Below are 17649 nucleotides of genomic sequence, written 5' to 3' on the forward strand. Positions count from 1 at the left end.
TAGATAGGGTTTATATTGCGTACATAAAGATACAGTTGTGAAAGAAATTTCAATTATTTTAATTTCATGTTTCAGATATTTATATTTTAGTGTAATAAAAGCTATATGTTACTCACTGACTCACTCCATAGAAATGTTTACTTTGTTTTGTAAAGGGGGGGGGGGGGGTTGAACGCGCACTTGCTACTGTTGCGAATGTGAAAAAGGGGGGGGGGGGTCTTGTAAGACGCCTTGTGGTTTTTTTTTATTTGATGATATGACAGAATACACTTGTGTTTGTAGATGATGAGAGGGATTGATATATCATCGGGCACTTTCTATTACACGAAAAGAGGGCGGGGGGGGGGGGGGATAAATAATATTTATCTGTATTACAAAAGTAAAATTCAATTGTGGGATATGCAAGTGTAATGTGTTGTTGCTGTTGTAATTTGTTTTTGGTGTATATGTTCATTTTTTCCATTGATAATTTATCTATTTTGATTTCATTGATATGTACACTGTATTTCTATTGTATTGTATAGAGACATCTTTTCGAAAAAATTTCATGGCTCTAAAAAGAGCCGTTTGCAGTTATATCTGTAGTAACCGCTCAGTACTCCTCATCTGATCCGGAGTCTGACATGTCGTCGGAGATGATCTGTACATCTTCTCCAAACATTTCACGCCTTAGGTCTGCTACTGTCTGTGCTTTGTTGTGAGCGTAGTCGTAGTACATGTTTCTGAGTCCCTCAACAACTGCCAGTCTCAGTCTAAGGCTGTATCTGAAGGAACGATGATTCTCTGCCTTGGCTCTACTGTATCGGGACTGGAGGTCAGACATCTTGTAGTTGAGTTGGACAATCTGCTCACACGCTCTTTTAAAGCGACGTTCGCTGTCCATCAACGAAAAACGCTTGTCCATAGTCTTTCTTCTGGGACTGGTACTTTGGATAGCTTTCATCTTGATATAGGATATAGCACTAGAAGATGCAGTAAGTGTTTTCGATTTGCAGTGTAGGATTTGTGATGTCCTTGCTCTTCGCGCACCCCACTATATAGCGCACAGTGGCATTGCTAATTGAGAAACTCGTTTCATTTCATAAGGCGACACGAGTCGCCTGAATAAACAAGTTATTATCTGTCTCAAATGCTGTGCCAGGTGCCAGGATTGCTGAGCTTGGGCTGACAATTATCTACCCTAATATACCGCTATTTCGCTTCTTCAAAATTGAGATACATAATTATGTGTATTGTATGAGGTAATTAATTAAGCATATAATATTTGATAATCATTAATAATCGGTAATTCATACATGGACAAAATATCGTTTCATTGTTTTTTGTAATGCGATTGATTCGCTATGTTTTATTTTACTTGCTTATTTCTTGTCTGCCGCATGCATGTAAATTTCACCGCACGTTTTTCACGGACTTGTCTCCCTTAGACCATGATGACTTGGAGATCATTGGAAAATTTATTCGCAGGGCGAATTATGAGAATTATTTTTGATAAAAAAAAAATTGATGAAATTTTATTTGAAATAAAAAAAAGTCTACGACACCTGGTATTCCCAGGCGGTCACCCATCCAAGTACTAACCAAGCTCTACGTTGCTTAACTTCGGTGATCGGACGAGAACCGGTGCTTTCAACGTGATATGGCCGTAGACATTAGATAGGGTTTATATTGCGTACATAAAGATACAGTTGTGAAAGAAATTTCAATTATTTTAATTTCATGTTTTAGATATTTATATTTTAGTGTAATAAAAGCTATATGTTACTCACTGACTCACTCCATAGAAATGTTTACTTTGTTTTGTAAAGGGGGGGGGGGGGGTTGAACGCGCACTTGCTACTGTTGCGAATGTGAAAAAGGGGGGGGGGGGTCTTGTAAGACGCCTTGTGGTTTTTTTTTATTTGATGATATGACAGAATACACTTGTGTTTGTAGATGATGAGAGGGATTGATATATCATCGGGCACTTTCTATTACACGAAAAGAGGGCGGGGGGGGGGGGGGGGGGGATAAATAATATTTATCTGTATTACAAAAGTAAAATTCAATTGTGGGATATGCAAGTGTAATGTGTTGTTGCTGTTGTAATTTGTCTTGGTGTATATGTTCATTTTTTCCATTGATAATTTATCTATTTTGATTTCATTGATATGTACACTGTATTTCTATTGTATTGTATAGAGACATCTTTTCGAAAAAATTTCATGGCTCTAAAAAGAGCCGTTTGCAGTTATATCTGTAGTAACCGCTCAGTACTCCTCATCTGATCCGGAGTCTGACATGTCGTCGGAGATGATCTGTACATCTTCTCCAAACATTTCACGCCTTAGGTCTGCTACTGTCTGTGCTTTGTTGTGAGCGTAGTCGTAGTACATGTTTCTGAGTCCCTCAACAACTGCCAGTCTCAGTCTAAGGCTGTATCTGAAGGAACGATGATTCTCTGCCTTGGCTCTACTGTATCGGGACTGGAGGTCAGACATCTTGTAGTTGAGTTGGACAATCTGCTCACACGCTCTTTTAAAGCGACGTTCGCTGTCCATCAACGAAAAACGCTTGTCCATAGTCTTTCTTCTGGGACTGGTACTTTGGATAGCTTTCATCTTGATATAGGATATAGCACTAGAAGATGCAGTAAGTGTTTTCGATTTGCAGTGTAGGATTTGTGATGTCCTTGCTCTTCGCGCACCCCACTATATAGCGCACAGTGGCATTGCTAATTGAGAAACTCGTTTCATTTCATAAGGCGACACGAGTCGCCTGAATAAACAAGTTATTATCTGTCTCAAATGCTGTGCCAGGTGCCAGGATTGCTGAGCTTGGGCTGACAATTATCTACCCTAATATACCGCTATTTCGCTTCTTCAAAATTGAGATACATAATTATGTGTATTGTATAAGGTAATTAATTAAGCATATAATATTTGATAATCATTAATAATCGGTAATTCATACATGGACAAAATATCGTTTCATTGTTTTTTGTAATGCGATTGATTCGCTATGTTTTATTTTACTTGCTTATTTCTTGTCTGCCGCATGCATGTAAATTTCACCGCACGTTTTTCACGGACTTGTCTCCCTTAGACCATGATGACTTGGAGATCATTGGAAAATTTATTCGCAGGGCGAATTATGAGAATTATTTTTGATAAAAAAAAAATTGATGAAATTTTATTTGAAATAAAAAAAAGTCTACGACACCTGGTATTCCCAGGCGGTCACCCATCCAAGTACTAACCAAGCTCTACGTTGCTTAACTTCGGTGATCGGACGAGAACCGGTGCTTTCAACGTGATATGGCCGTAGACATTAGATAGGGTTTATATTGCGTACATAAAGATACAGTTGTGAAAGAAATTTCAATTATTTTAATTTCATGTTTCAGATATTTATATTTTAGTGTAATAAAAGCTATATGTTACTCACTGACTCACTCCATAGAAATGTTTACTTTGTTTTGTAAAGGGGGGGGGGGGGTTGAACGCGCACTTGCTACTGTTGCGAATGTGAAAAGGGGGGGGGGGGTCTTGTAAGACGCCTTGTGGTTTTTTTTTTATTTGATGATATGACAGAATACACTTGTGTTTGTAGATGATGAGAGGGATTGATATATCATCGGGCACTTTCTATTACACGAAAAGAGGGCGGGGGGGGGGATAAATAATATTTATCTGTATACCAAAAGTAAAATTCAATTGTGGGATATGCAAGTGTAATGTGTTGTTGCTGTTGTAATTTGTTTTTGGTGTATATGTTCATTTTTTCCATTGATAATTTATCTATTTTGATTTCATTGATATGTACACTGTATTTCTATTGTATTGTATAGAGACATCTTTTCGAAAAAATGTCATGGCTCTAAAAAGAGCCGTTTGCAGTTATATCTGTAGTAACCGCTCAGTACTCCTCATCTGATCCGGAGTCTGACATGTCGTCGGAGATGATCTGTACATCTTCTCCAAACATTTCACGCCTTAGGTCTGCTACTGTCTGTGCTTTGTTGTGAGCGTAGTCGTAGTACATGTTTCTGAGTCCCTCAACAACTGCCAGTCTCAGTCTAAGGCTGTATCTGAAGGAACGATGATTCTCTGCCTTGGCTCTACTGTATCGGGACTGGAGGTCAGACATCTTGTAGTTGAGTTGGACAATCTGCTCACACGCTCTTTTAAAGCGACGTTCGCTGTCCATCAACGAAAAACGCTTGTCCATAGTCTTTCTTCTGGGACTGGTACTTTGGATAGCTTTCATCTTGATATAGGATATAGCACTAGAAGATGCAGTAAGTGTTTTCGATTTGCAGTGTAGGATTTGTGATGTCCTTGCTCTTCGCGCACCCCACTATATAGCGCACAGTGGCATTGCTAATTGAGAAACTCGTTTCATTTCATAAGGCGACACGAGTCGCCTGAATAAACAAGTTATTATCTGTCTCAAATGCTGTGCCAGGTGCCAGGATTGCTGAGCTTGGGCTGACAATTATCTACCCTAATATACCGCTATTTCGCTTCTTCAAAATTGAGATACATAATTATGTGTATTGTATAAGGTAATTAATTAAGCATATAATATTTCGTTAATCATTAATAATCGGTAATTCATACATGGACAAAATATCGTTTCATTGTTTTTTGTAATGCGATTGATTCGCTATGTTTTATTTTACTTGCTTATTTCTTGTCTGCCGCATGCATGTAAATTTCACCGCACGTTTTTCACGGACTTGTCTCCCTTAGACCATGATGACTTGGAGATCATTGGAAAATTTATTCGCAGGGCGAATTATGAGAATTATTTTTGATAAAAAAAAAATTGATGAAATTTTATTTGAAATAAAAAAAAGTCTACGACACCTGGTATTCCCAGGCGGTCACCCATCCAAGTACTAACCAAGCTCTACGTTGCTTAACTTCGGTGATCGGACGAGAACCGGTGCTTTCAACGTGATATGGCCGTAGACATTAGATAGGGTTTATATTGCGTACATAAAGATACAGTTGTGAAAGAAATTTCAATTATTTTAATTTCATGTTTCAGATATTTATATTTTAGTGTAATAAAAGCTATATGTTACTCACTGACTCACTCCATAGAAATGTTTACTTTGTTTTGTAAAGGGGGGGGGGGGGGGTTGAACGCGCACTTGCTACTGTTGCGAATGTGAAAAAGGGGGGGGGGGGTCTTGTAAGACGCCTTGTGGTTTTTTTTTATTTGATGATATGACAGAATACACTTGTGTTTGTAGATGATGAGAGGGATTGATATATCATCGGGCACTTTCTATTACACGAAAAGAGGGCGGGGGGGGGGGATAAATAATATTTATCTGTATTACAAAAGTAAAATTCAATTGTGGGATATGCAAGTGTAATGTGTTGTTGCTGTTGTAATTTGTTTTTGGTGTATATGTTCATTTTTTCCATTGATAATTTATCTATTTTGATTTCATTGATATGTACACTGTATTTCTATTGTATTGTATAGAGACATCTTTTCGAAAAAATTTCATGGCTCTAAAAAGAGCCGTTTGCAGTTATATCTGTAGTAACCGCTCAGTACTCCTCATCTGATCCGGAGTCTGACATGTCGTCGGAGATGATCTGTACATCTTCTCCAAACATTTCACGCCTTAGGTCTGCTACTGTCTGTGCTTTGTTGTGAGCGTAGTCGTAGCACATGTTTCTGAGTCCCTCAACAACTGCCAGTCTCAGTCTAAGGCTGTATCTGAAGGAACGATGATTCTCTGCCTTGGCTCTACTGTATCGGGACTGGAGGTCAGACATCTTGTAGTTGAGTTGGACAATCTGCTCACACGCTCTTTTAAAGCGACGTTCGCTGTCCATCAACGAAAAACGCTTGTCCATAGTCTTTCTTCTGGGACTGGTACTTTGGATAGCTTTCATCTTGATATAGGATATAGCACTAGAAGATGCAGTAAGTGTTTTCGATTTGCAGTGTAGGATTTGTGATGTCCTTGCTCTTCGCGCACCCCACTATATAGCGCACAGTGGCATTGCTAATTGAGAAACTCGTTTCATTTCATAAGGCGACACGAGTCGCCTGAATAAACAAGTTATTATCTGTCTCAAATGCTGTGCCAGGTGCCAGGATTGCTGAGCTTGGGCTGACAATTATCTACCCTAATATACCGCTATTTCGCTTCTTCAAAATTGAGATACATAATTATGTGTATTGTATGAGGTAATTAATTAAGCATATAATATTTGATAATCATTAATAATCGGTAATTCATACATGGACAAAATATCGTTTCATTGTTTTTTGTAATGCGATTGATTCGCTATGTTTTATTTTACTTGCTTATTTCTTGTCTGCCGCATGCATGTAAATTTCACCGCACGTTTTTCACGGACTTGTCTCCCTTAGACCATGATGACTTGGAGATCATTGGAAAATTTATTCGCAGGGCGAATTATGAGAATTATTTTTGAAAAAAAAAAAATTGATGAAATTTTATTTGAAATAAAAAAAAGTCTACGACACCTGGTATTCCCAGGCGGTCACCCATCCAAGTACTAACCAAGCTCTACGTTGCTTAACTTCGGTGATCGGACGAGAACCGGTGCTTTCAACGTGATATGGCCGTAGACATTAGATAGGGTTTATATTGCGTACATAAAGATACAGTTGTGAAAGAAATTTCAATTATTTTAATTTCATGTTTCAGATATTTATATTTTAGTGTAATAAAAGCTATATGTTACTCACTGACTCACTCCATAGAAATGTTTACTTTGTTTTGTAAAGGGGGGGGGGGGGGGGGGGTTGAACGCGCACTTGCTACTGTTGCGAATGTGAAAAAGGGGGGGGGGTCTTGTAAGACGCCTTGTGGTTTTTTTTATTTGATGATATGACAGAATACACTTGTGTTTGTAGATGATGAGAGGGATTGATATATCATCGGGCACTTTCTATTACACGAAAAGAGGGCGGGGGGGGGGGGGGGGATAAATAATATTTATCTGTATTACAAAAGTAAAATTCAATTGTGGGATATGCAAGTATAATGTGTTGTTGCTGTTGTAATTTGTTTTTGGTGTATATGTTCATTTTTTCCATTGATAATTTATCTATTTTGATTTCATTGATATGTACACTGTATTTCTATTGTATTGTATAGAGACATCTTTTCGAAAAAATTTCATGGCTCTAAAAAGAGCCGTTTGCAGTTATATCTGTAGTAACCGCTCAGTACTCCTCATCTGATCCGGAGTCTGACATGTCGTCGGAGATGATCTGTACATCTTCTCCAAACATTTCACGCCTTAGGTCTGCTACTGTCTGTGCTTTGTTGTGAGCGTAGTCGTAGTACATGTTTCTGAGTCCCTCAACAACTGCCAGTCTCAGTCTAAGGCTGTATCTGAAGGAACGATGATTCTCTGCCTTGGCTCTACTGTATCGGGACTGGAGGTCAGACATCTTGTAGTTGAGTTGGACAATCTGCTCACACGCTCTTTTAAAGCGACGTTCGCTGTCCATCAACGAAAAACGCTTGTCCATAGTCTTTCTTCTGGGACTGGTACTTTGGATAGCTTTCATCTTGATATAGGATATAGCACTAGAAGATGCAGTAAGTGTTTTCGATTTGCAGTGTAGGATTTGTGATGTCCTTGCTCTTCGCGCACCCCACTATATAGCGCACAGTGGCATTGCTAATTGAGAAACTCGTTTCATTTCATAAGGCGACACGAGTCGCCTGAATAAACAAGTTATTATCTGTCTCAAATGCTGTGCCAGGTGCCAGGATTACTGAGCTTGGGCTGACAATTATCTACCCTAATATACCGCTATTTCGCTTCTTCAAAATTGAGATACATAATTATGTGTATTGTATAAGGTAATTAATTAAGCATATAATATTTGATAATCATTAATAATCGGTAATTCATACATGGACAAAATATCGTTTCATTGTTTTTTGTAATGCGATTGATTCGCTATGTTTTATTTTACTTGCTTATTTCTTGTCTGCCGCATGCATGTAAATTTCACGGCACGTTTTTCACGGACTTGTCTCCCTTAGACCATGATGACTTGGAGATCATTGGAAAATTTATTCGCAGGGCGAATTATGAGAATTATTTTTGATAAAAAAAAAATTGATGAAATTTTATTTGAAATAAAAAAAAGTCTACGACACCTGGTATTCCCTGGGGGGGGGGGGGGTCTTGTAAGACGCCTTGTGGTTTTTTTTTATTTGATGATATGACAGAATACACTTGTGTTTGTAGATGATGAGAGGGATTGATATATCATCGGGCACTTTCTATTACACGAAAAGAGGGCGGGGGGGGGGGGGGGGGATAAATAATATTTATCTGTATACCAAAAGTAAAATTCAATTGTGGGATATGCAAGTGTAATGTGTTGTTGCTGTTGTAATTTGTTTTTGGTGTATATGTTCATTTTTTCCATTGATAATTTATCTATTTTGATTTCATTGATATGTACACTGTATTTCTATTGTATTGTATAGAGACATCTTTTCGAAAAAATTTCATGGCTCTAAAAAGAGCCGTTTGCAGTTATATCTGTAGTAACCGCTCAGTACTCCTCATCTGATCCGGAGTCTGACATGTCGTCGGAGATGATCTGTACATCTTCTCCAAACATTTCACGCCTTAGGTCTGCTACTGTCTGTGCTTTGTTGTGAGCGTAGTCGTAGTACATGTTTCTGAGTCCCTCAACAACTGCCAGTCTCAGTCTAAGGCTGTATCTGAAGGAACGATGATTCTCTGCCTTGGCTCTACTGTATCGGGACTGGAGGTCAGACATCTTGTAGTTGAGTTGGACAATCTGCTCACACGCTCTTTTAAAGCGACGTTCGCTGTCCATCAACGAAAAACGCTTGTCCATAGTCTTTCTTCTGGGACTGGTACTTTGGATAGCTTTCATCTTGATATAGGATATAGCACTAGAAGATGCAGTAAGTGTTTTCGATTTGCAGTGTAGGATTTGTGATGTCCTTGCTCTTCGCGCACCCCACTATATAGCGCACAGTGGCATTGCTAATTGAGAAACTCGTTTCATTTCATAAGGCGACACGAGTCGCCTGAATAAACAAGTTATTATCTGTCTCAAATGCTGTGCCAGGTGCCATGATTGCTGAGCTTGGGCTGACAATTATCTACCCTAATATACCGCTATTTCGCTTCTTCAAAATTGAGATACATAATTATGTGTATTGTATAAGGTAATTAATTAAGCATATAATATTTCGTTAATCATTAATAATCGGTATTTCATACATGGACAAAATATCGTTTCATTGTTTTTTGTAATGCGATTGATTCGCTATGTTTTATTTTACTTGCTTATTTCTTGTCTGCCGCATGCATGTAAATTTCACCGCACGTTTTTCACGGACTTGTCTCCCTTAGACCATGATGACTTGGAGATCATTGGAAAATTTATTCGCAGGGCGAATTATGAGAATTATTTTTGATAAAAAAAAAATTGATGAAATTTTATTTGAAATAAAAAAAAGTCTACGACACCTGGTATTCCCAGGCGGTCACCCATCCAAGTACTAACCAAGCTCTACGTTGCTTAACTTCGGTGATCGGACGAGAACCGGTGCTTTCAACGTGATATGGCCGTAGACATTAGATAGGGTTTATATTGCGTACATAAAGATACAGTTGTGAAAGAAATTTCAATTATTTTAATTTCATGTTTTAGATATTTATATTTTAGTGTAATAAAAGCTATATGTTACTCACTGACTCACTCCATAGAAATGTTTACTTTGTTTTGTAAAGGGGGGGGGGGGGGGGGTTGAACGCGCACTTGCTACTGTTGCGAATGTGAAAAAGGGGGGGGGGGGGTCTTGTAAGACGCCTTGTGGTTTTTTTTTATTTGATGATATGACAGAATACACTTGTGTTTGTAGATGATGAGAGGGATTGATATATCATCGGGCACTTTCTATTACACGAAAAGAGGGCGGGGGGGGGGGGGGGGGATAAATAATATTTATCTGTATTACAAAAGTAAAATTCAATTGTGGGATATGCAAGTGTAATGTGATGTTGCTGTTGTAATTTGTTTTTGGTGTATATGTTCATTTTTTCCATTGATAATTTATCTATTTTGATTTCATTGATATGTACACTGTATTTCTATTGTATTGTATAGAGACATCTTTTCGAAAAAATTTCATGGCTCTAAAAAGAGCCGTTTGCAGTTATATCTGTAGTAACCGCTCAGTACTCCTCATCTGATCCGGAGTCTGACATGTCGTCGGAGATGATCTGTACATCTTCTCCAAACATTTCACGCCTTAGGTCTGCTACTGTCTGTGCTTTGTTGTGAGCGTAGTCGTAGTACATGTTTCTGAGTCCCTCAACAACTGCCAGTCTCAGTCTAAGGCTGTATCTGAAGGAACGATGATTCTCTGCCTTGGCTCTACTGTATCGGGACTGGAGGTCAGACATCTTGTAGTTGAGTTGGACAATCTGCTCACACGCTCTTTTAAAGCGACGTTCGCTGTCCATCAACGAAAAACGCTTGTCCATAGTCTTTCTTCTGGGACTGGTACTTTGGATAGCTTTCATCTTGATATAGGATATAGCACTAGAAGATGCAGTAAGTGTTTTCGATTTGCAGTGTAGGATTTGTGATGTCCTTGCTCTTCGCGCACCCCACTATAAAGCGCACAGTGGCATTGCTAATTGAGAAACTCGTTTCATTTCATAAGGCGACACGAGTCGCCTGAATAAACAAGTTATTATCTGTCTCAAATGCTGTGCCAGGTGCCAGGATTGCTGAGCTTGGGCTGACAATTATCTACCCTAATATACCGCTATTTCGCTTCTTCAAAATTGAGATACATAATTATGTGTATTGTATAAGGTAATTAATTAAGCATATAATATTTGATAATCATTAATAATCGGTAATTCATACATGGACAAAATATCGTTTCATTGTTTTTTGTAATGCGATTGATTCGCTATGTTTTATTTTACTTGCTTATTTCTTGTCTGCCGCATGCATGTAAATTTCACCGCACGTTTTTCACGGACTTGTCTCCCTTAGACCATGATGACTTGGAGATCATTGGAAAATTTATTCGCAGGGCGAATTATGAGAATTATTTTTGATAAAAAAAAAATTGATGAAATTTTATTTGAAATAAAAAAAAGTCTACGACACCTGGTATTCCCAGGCGGTCACCCATCCAAGTACTAACCAAGCTCTACGTTGCTTAACTTCGGTGATCGGACGAGAACCGGTGCTTTCAACGTGATATGGCCGTAGACATTAGATAGGGTTTATATTGCGTACATAAAGATACAGTTGTGAAAGAAATTTCAATTATTTTAATTTCATGTTTTAGATATTTATATTTTAGTGTAATAAAAGCTATATGTTACTCACTGACTCACTCCATAGAAATGTTTACTTTGTTTTGTAAAGGGGGGGGGGGGGGGGGTTGAACGCGCACTTGCTACTGTTGCGAATGTGAAAAAGGGGGGGGGGGGGTCTTGTAAGACGCCTTGTGGTTTTTTTTTATTTGATGATATGACAGAATACACTTGTGTTTGTAGATGATGAGAGGGATTGATATATCATCGGGCACTTTCTATTACACGAAAAGAGGGCGGGGGGGGGGGGGGGATAAATAATATTTATCTGTATTACAAAAGTAAAATTCAATTGTGGGATATGCAAGTGTAATGTGTTGTTGCTGTTGTAATTTGTTTTTGGTGTATATGTTCATTTTTTCCATTGATAATTTATCTATTTTGATTTCATTGATATGTACACTGTATTTCTATTGTATTGTATAGAGACATCTTTTCGAAAAAATTTCATGGCTCTAAAAAGAGCCGTTTGCAGTTATATCTGTAGTAACCGCTCAGTACTCCTCATCTGATCCGGAGTCTGACATGTCGTCGGAGATGATCTGTACATCTTCTCCAAACATTTCACGCCTTAGGTCTGCTACTGTCTGTGCTTTGTTGTGAGCGTAGTCGTAGTACATGTTTCTGAGTCCCTCAACAACTGCCAGTCTCAGTCTAAGGCTGTATCTGAAGGAACGATGATTCTCTGCCTTGGCTCTACTGTATCGGGACTGGAGGTCAGACATCTTGTAGTTGAGTTGGACAATCTGCTCACACGCTCTTTTAAAGCGACGTTCGCTGTCCATCAACGAAAAACGCTTGTCCATAGTCTTTCTTCTGGGACTGGTACTTTGGATAGCTTTCATCTTGATATAGGATATAGCACTAGAAGATGCAGTAAGTGTTTTCGATTTGCAGTGTAGGATTTGTGATGTCCTTGCTCTTCGCGCACCCCACTATAAAGCGCACAGTGGCATTGCTAATTGAGAAACTCGTTTCATTTCATAAGGCGACACGAGTCGCCTGAATAAACAAGTTATTATCTGTCTCAAATGCTGTGCCAGGTGCCAGGATTGCTGAGCTTGGGCTGACAATTATCTACCCTAATATACCGCTATTTCGCTTCTTCAAAATTGAGATACATAATTATGTGTATTGTATAAGGTAATTAATTAAGCATATAATATTTGATAATCATTAATAATCGGTAATTCATACATGGACAAAATATCGTTTCATTGTTTTTTGTAATGCGATTGATTCGCTATGTTTTATTTTACTTGCTTATTTCTTGTCTGCCGCATGCATGTAAATTTCACCGCACGTTTTTCACGGACTTGTCTCCCTTAGACCATGATGACTTGGAGATCATTGGAAAATTTATTCGCAGGGCGAATTATGAGAATTATTTTTGATAAAAAAAAAATTGATGAAATTTTATTTGAAATAAAAAAAAGTCTACGACACCTGGTATTCCCAGGCGGTCACCCATCCAAGTACTAACCAAGCTCTACGTTGCTTAACTTCGGTGATCGGACGAGAACCGGTGCTTTCAACGTGATATGGCCGTAGACATTAGATAGGGTTTATATTGCGTACATAAAGATACAGTTGTGAAAGAAATTTCAATTATTTTAATTTCATGTTTCAGATATTTATATTTTAGTGTAATAAAAGCTATATGTTACTCACTGACTCACTCCATAGAAATGTTTACTTTGTTTTGTAAAGGGGGGGGGGGGGGGGTGAACGCGCACTTGCTACTGTTGCGAATGTGAAAAAGGGGGGGGGGGGGGGTCTTGTAAGACGCCTTGTGGTTTTTTTTTATTTGATGATATGACAGAATACACTTGTGTTTGTAGATGATGAGAGGGATTGATATATCATCGGGGCACTTTCTATTACACGAAAAGAGGGCGGGGGGGGGGGATAAATAATATTTATCTGTATTACAAAAGTAAAATTCAATTGTGGGATATGCAAGTGTAATGTGTTGTTGCTGTTGTAATTTGTTTTTGGTGTATATGTTCATTTTTTCCATTGATAATTTATCTATTTTGATTTCATTGATATGTACACTGTATTTCTATTGTATTGTATAGAGACATCTTTTCGAAAAAATTTCATGGCTCTAAAAAGAGCCGTTTGCAGTTATATCTGTAGTAACCGCTCAGTACTCCTCATCTGATCCGGAGTCTGACATGTCGTCGGAGATGATCTGTACATCTTCTCCAAACATTTCACGCCTTAGGTCTGCTACTGTCTGTGCTTTGTTGTGAGCGTAGTCGTAGTACATGTTTCTGAGTCCCTCAACAACTGCCAGTCTCAGTCTAAGGCTGTATCTGAAGGAACGATGATTCTCTGCCTTGGCTCTACTGTATCGGGACTGGAGGTCAGACATCTTGTAGTTGAGTTGGACAATCTGCTCACACGCTCTTTTAAAGCGACGTTCGCTGTCCATCAACGAAAAACGCTTGTCCATAGTCTTTCTTCTGGGACTGGTACTTTGGATAGCTTTCATCTTGATATAGGATATAGCACTAGAAGATGCAGTAAGTGTTTTCGATTTGCAGTGTAGGATTTGTGATGTCCTTGCTCTTCGCGCACCCCACTATATAGCGCACAGTGGCATTGCTAATTGAGAAACTCGTTTCATTTCATAAGGCGACACGAGTCGCCTGAATAAACAAGTTATTATCTGTCTCAAATGCTGTGCCAGGTGCCATGATTGCTGAGCTTGGGCTGACAATTATCTACCCTAATATACCGTTATTTCGCTTCTTCAAAATTGAGATACATAATTATGTGTATTGTATAAGGTAATTAATTAAGCATATAATATTTGATAATCATTAATAATCGGTAATTCATACATGGACAAAATATCGTTTCATTGTTTTTTGTAATGCGATTGATTCGCTATGTTTTATTTTACTTGCTTATTTCTTGTCTGCCGCATGCATGTAAATTTCACCGCACGTTTTTCACGGACTTGTCTCCCTTAGACCATGATGACTTGGAGATCATTGGAAAATTTATTCGCAGGGCGAATTATGAGAATTATTTTTGATAAAAAAAAAATTGATGAAATTTTATTTGAAATAAGAAAAAGTCTACGACACCTGGTATTCCCAGGCGGTCACCCATCCAAGTACTAACCAAGCTCTACGTTGCTTAACTTCGGTGATCGGACGAGAACCGGTGCTTTCAACGTGATATGGCCGTAGACATTAGATAGGGTTTATATTGCGTACATAAAGATACAGTTGTGAAAGACATTTCAATTATTTTAATTTCATGTTTCAGATATTTATATTTTAGTGTAATAAAAGCTATATGTTACTCACTGACTCACTCCATAGAAATGTTTACTTTGTTTTGTAAAGGGGGGGGGGGTGAACGCGCACTTGCTACTGTTGCGAATGTGAAAAAGGGGGGGGGGGGTCTTGTAAGACGCCTTGTGGTTTTTTTTTATTTGATGATATGACAGAATACACTTGTGTTTGTAGATGATGAGAGGGATTGATATATCATCGGGGCACTTTCTATTACACGAAAAGAGGGCGGGGGGGGGGGGGATAAATAATATTTATCTGTATTACAAAAGTAAAATTCAATTGTGGGATATGCAAGTGTAATGTGTTGTTGCTGTTGTAATTTGTTTTTGGTGTATATGTTCATTTTTTCCATTGATAATTTATCTATTTTGATTTCATTGATATGTACACTGTATTTCTATTGTATTGTATAGAGACATCTTTTCGAAAAAATTTCATGGCTCTAAAAAGAGCCGTTTGCAGTTATATCTGTAGTAACCGCTCAGTACTCCTCATCTGATCCGGAGTCTGACATGTCGTCGGAGATGATCTGTACATCTTCTCCAAACATTTCACGCCTTAGGTCTGCTACTGTCTGTGCTTTGTTGTGAGCGTAGTCGTAGTACATGTTTCTGAGTCCCTCAACAACTGCCAGTCTCAGTCTAAGGCTGTATCTGAAGGAACGATGATTCTCTGCCTTGGCTCTACTGTATCGGGACTGGAGGTCAGACATCTTGTAGTTGAGTTGGACAATCTGCTCACACGCTCTTTTAAAGCGACGTTCGCTGTCCATCAACGAAAAACGCTTGTCCATAGTCTTTCTTCTGGGACTGGTACTTTGGATAGCTTTCATCTTGATATAGGATATAGCACTAGAAGATGCAGTAAGTGTTTTCGATTTGCAGTGTAGGATTTGTGATGTCCTTGCTCTTCGCGCACCCCACTACATAGCGCACAGTGGCATTGCTAATTGAGAAACTCGTTTCATTTCATAAGGCGACACGAGTCGCCTGAATAAACAAGTTATTATCTGTCTCAAATGCTGTGCCAGGTGCCATGATTGCTGAGCTTGGGCTGACAATTATCTACCCTAATATACCGTTATTTCGCTTCTTCAAAATTGAGATACATAATTATGTGTATTGTATAAGGTAATTAATTAAGCATATAATATTTGATAATCATTAATAATCGGTAATTCATACATGGACAAAATATCGTTTCATTGTTTTTTGTAATGCGATTGATTCGCTATGTTTTATTTTACTTGCTTATTTCTTGTCTGCCGCATGCATGTAAATTTCACCGCACGTTTTTCACGGACTTGTCTCCCTTAGACCATGATGACTTGGAGATCATTGGAAAATTTATTCGCAGGGCGAATTATGAGAATTATTTTTGATAAAAAAAAAATTGATGAAATTTTATTTGAAATAAGAAAAAGTCTACGACACCTGGTATTCCCAGGCGGTCACCCATCCAAGTACTAACCAAGCTCTACGTTGCTTAACTTCGGTGATCGGACGAGAACCGGTGCTTTCAACGTGATATGGCCGTAGACATTAGATAGGGTTTATATTGCGTACATAAAGATACAGTTGTGAAAGACATTTCAATTATTTTAATTTCATGTTTCAGATATTTATATTTTAGTGTAATAAAAGCTATATGTTACTCACTGACTCACTCCATAGAAATGTTTACTTTGTTTTGTAAAGGGGGGGGGGGGGGTGAACGCGCACTTGCTACTGTTGCGAATGTGAAAAAGGGGGGGGGGGGGTCTTGTAAGACGCCTTGTGGTTTTTTTTTATTTGATGATATGACAGAATACACTTGTGTTTGTAGATGATGAGAGGGATTGATATATCATCGGGGCACTTTCTATTACACGAAAAGAGGGCGGGGGGGGGGGGGGGGGGGATAAATAATATTTATCTGTATTACAAAAGTAAAATTCAATTGTGGGATATGCAAGTGTAATGTGTTGTTGCTGTTGTAATTTGTTTTTGGTGTATATGTTCATTTTTTCCATTGATAATTTATCTATTTTGATTTCATTGATATGTACACTGTATTTCTATTGTATTGTATAGAGACATCTTTTCGAAAAAATTTCATGGCTCTAAAAAGAGCCGTTTGCAGTTATATCTGTAGTAACCGCTCAGTACTCCTCATCTGATCCGGAGTCTGACATGTCGTCGGAGATGATCTGTACATCTTCTCCAAACATTTCACGCCTTAGGTCTGCTACTGTCTGTGCTTTGTTGTGAGCGTAGTCGTAGTACATGTTTCTGAGTCCCTCAACAACTGCCAGTCTCAGTCTAAGGCTGTATCTGAAGGAACGATGATTCTCTGCCTTGGCTCTACTGTATCGGGACTGGAGGTCAGACATCTTGTAGTTGAGTTGGACAATCTGCTCACACGCTCTTTTAAAGCGACGTTCGCTGTCCATCAACGAAAAACGCTTGTCCATAGTCTTTCTTCTGGGACTGGTACTTTGGATAGCTTTCATCTTGATATAGGATATAGCACTAGAAGATGCAGTAAGTGTTTTCGATTTGCAGTGTAGGATTTGTGATGTCCTTGCTCTTCGCGCACCCCACTATATAGCGCACAGTGGCATTGCTAATTGAGAAACTCGTTTCATTTCATAAGGCGACACGAGTCGCCTGAATAAACAAGTTATTATCTGTCTCAAATGCTGTGCCAGGTGCCATGATTGCTGAGCTTGGGCTGACAATTATCTACCCTAATATACCGTTATTTCGCTTCTTCAAAATTGAGATACATAATTATGTGTATTGTATAAGGTAATTAATTAAGCATATAATATTTGATAATCATTAATAATCGGTAATTCATACATGGACAAAATATCGTTTCATTGTTTTTTGTAATGCGATTGATTCGCTATGTTTTATTTTACTTGCTTATTTCTTGTCTGCCGCATGCATGTAAATTTCACC

At 38.4% G+C, this 17649-nt stretch overlaps 9 non-coding genes across 9 annotated transcripts; all 9 read right to left on the bottom strand.

The window, feature by feature from the left end:
- Positions 1 to 1532: 1532 nt before the first annotated feature.
- Positions 1533 to 1651, bottom strand: LOC128170275 (5S ribosomal RNA). The gene has a single exon (XR_008241783.1). It is a non-coding gene; the product is annotated as a 5S ribosomal RNA (ribosomal RNA).
- Positions 1652 to 3189: 1538 nt separating this feature from the next.
- LOC128170276 (5S ribosomal RNA) lies at positions 3190 to 3308 on the bottom strand. Its single transcript, XR_008241784.1, has one exon. It is a non-coding gene; the product is annotated as a 5S ribosomal RNA (ribosomal RNA).
- A 1530-nt stretch (positions 3309 to 4838) lies between these two features.
- Positions 4839 to 4957, bottom strand: LOC128170277 (5S ribosomal RNA). The gene has a single exon (XR_008241785.1). It is a non-coding gene; the product is annotated as a 5S ribosomal RNA (ribosomal RNA).
- A 1532-nt stretch (positions 4958 to 6489) lies between these two features.
- LOC128170279 (5S ribosomal RNA) lies at positions 6490 to 6608 on the bottom strand. Its single transcript, XR_008241787.1, has one exon. It is a non-coding gene; the product is annotated as a 5S ribosomal RNA (ribosomal RNA).
- A 2895-nt stretch (positions 6609 to 9503) lies between these two features.
- LOC128170280 (5S ribosomal RNA) lies at positions 9504 to 9622 on the bottom strand. Its single transcript, XR_008241788.1, has one exon. It is a non-coding gene; the product is annotated as a 5S ribosomal RNA (ribosomal RNA).
- A 1541-nt stretch (positions 9623 to 11163) lies between these two features.
- On the bottom strand, positions 11164 to 11282 carry LOC128170281 (5S ribosomal RNA). The gene has a single exon (XR_008241789.1). It is a non-coding gene; the product is annotated as a 5S ribosomal RNA (ribosomal RNA).
- Positions 11283 to 12821: 1539 nt separating this feature from the next.
- On the bottom strand, positions 12822 to 12940 carry LOC128170282 (5S ribosomal RNA). The gene has a single exon (XR_008241790.1). It is a non-coding gene; the product is annotated as a 5S ribosomal RNA (ribosomal RNA).
- Positions 12941 to 14476: 1536 nt separating this feature from the next.
- Positions 14477 to 14595, bottom strand: LOC128170283 (5S ribosomal RNA). Its single transcript, XR_008241791.1, has one exon. It is a non-coding gene; the product is annotated as a 5S ribosomal RNA (ribosomal RNA).
- A 1530-nt stretch (positions 14596 to 16125) lies between these two features.
- LOC128170284 (5S ribosomal RNA) lies at positions 16126 to 16244 on the bottom strand. The gene has a single exon (XR_008241792.1). It is a non-coding gene; the product is annotated as a 5S ribosomal RNA (ribosomal RNA).
- Between the last annotated feature and the right edge of the window lie 1405 nt (positions 16245 to 17649).

The sequence above is a fragment of the Crassostrea angulata genome, chromosome 1 (assembly GCF_025612915.1).
Source record: "Crassostrea angulata isolate pt1a10 chromosome 1, ASM2561291v2, whole genome shotgun sequence".
In the NCBI taxonomy this organism is placed as follows: domain Eukaryota; kingdom Metazoa; phylum Mollusca; class Bivalvia; order Ostreida; family Ostreidae; genus Magallana; species Magallana angulata.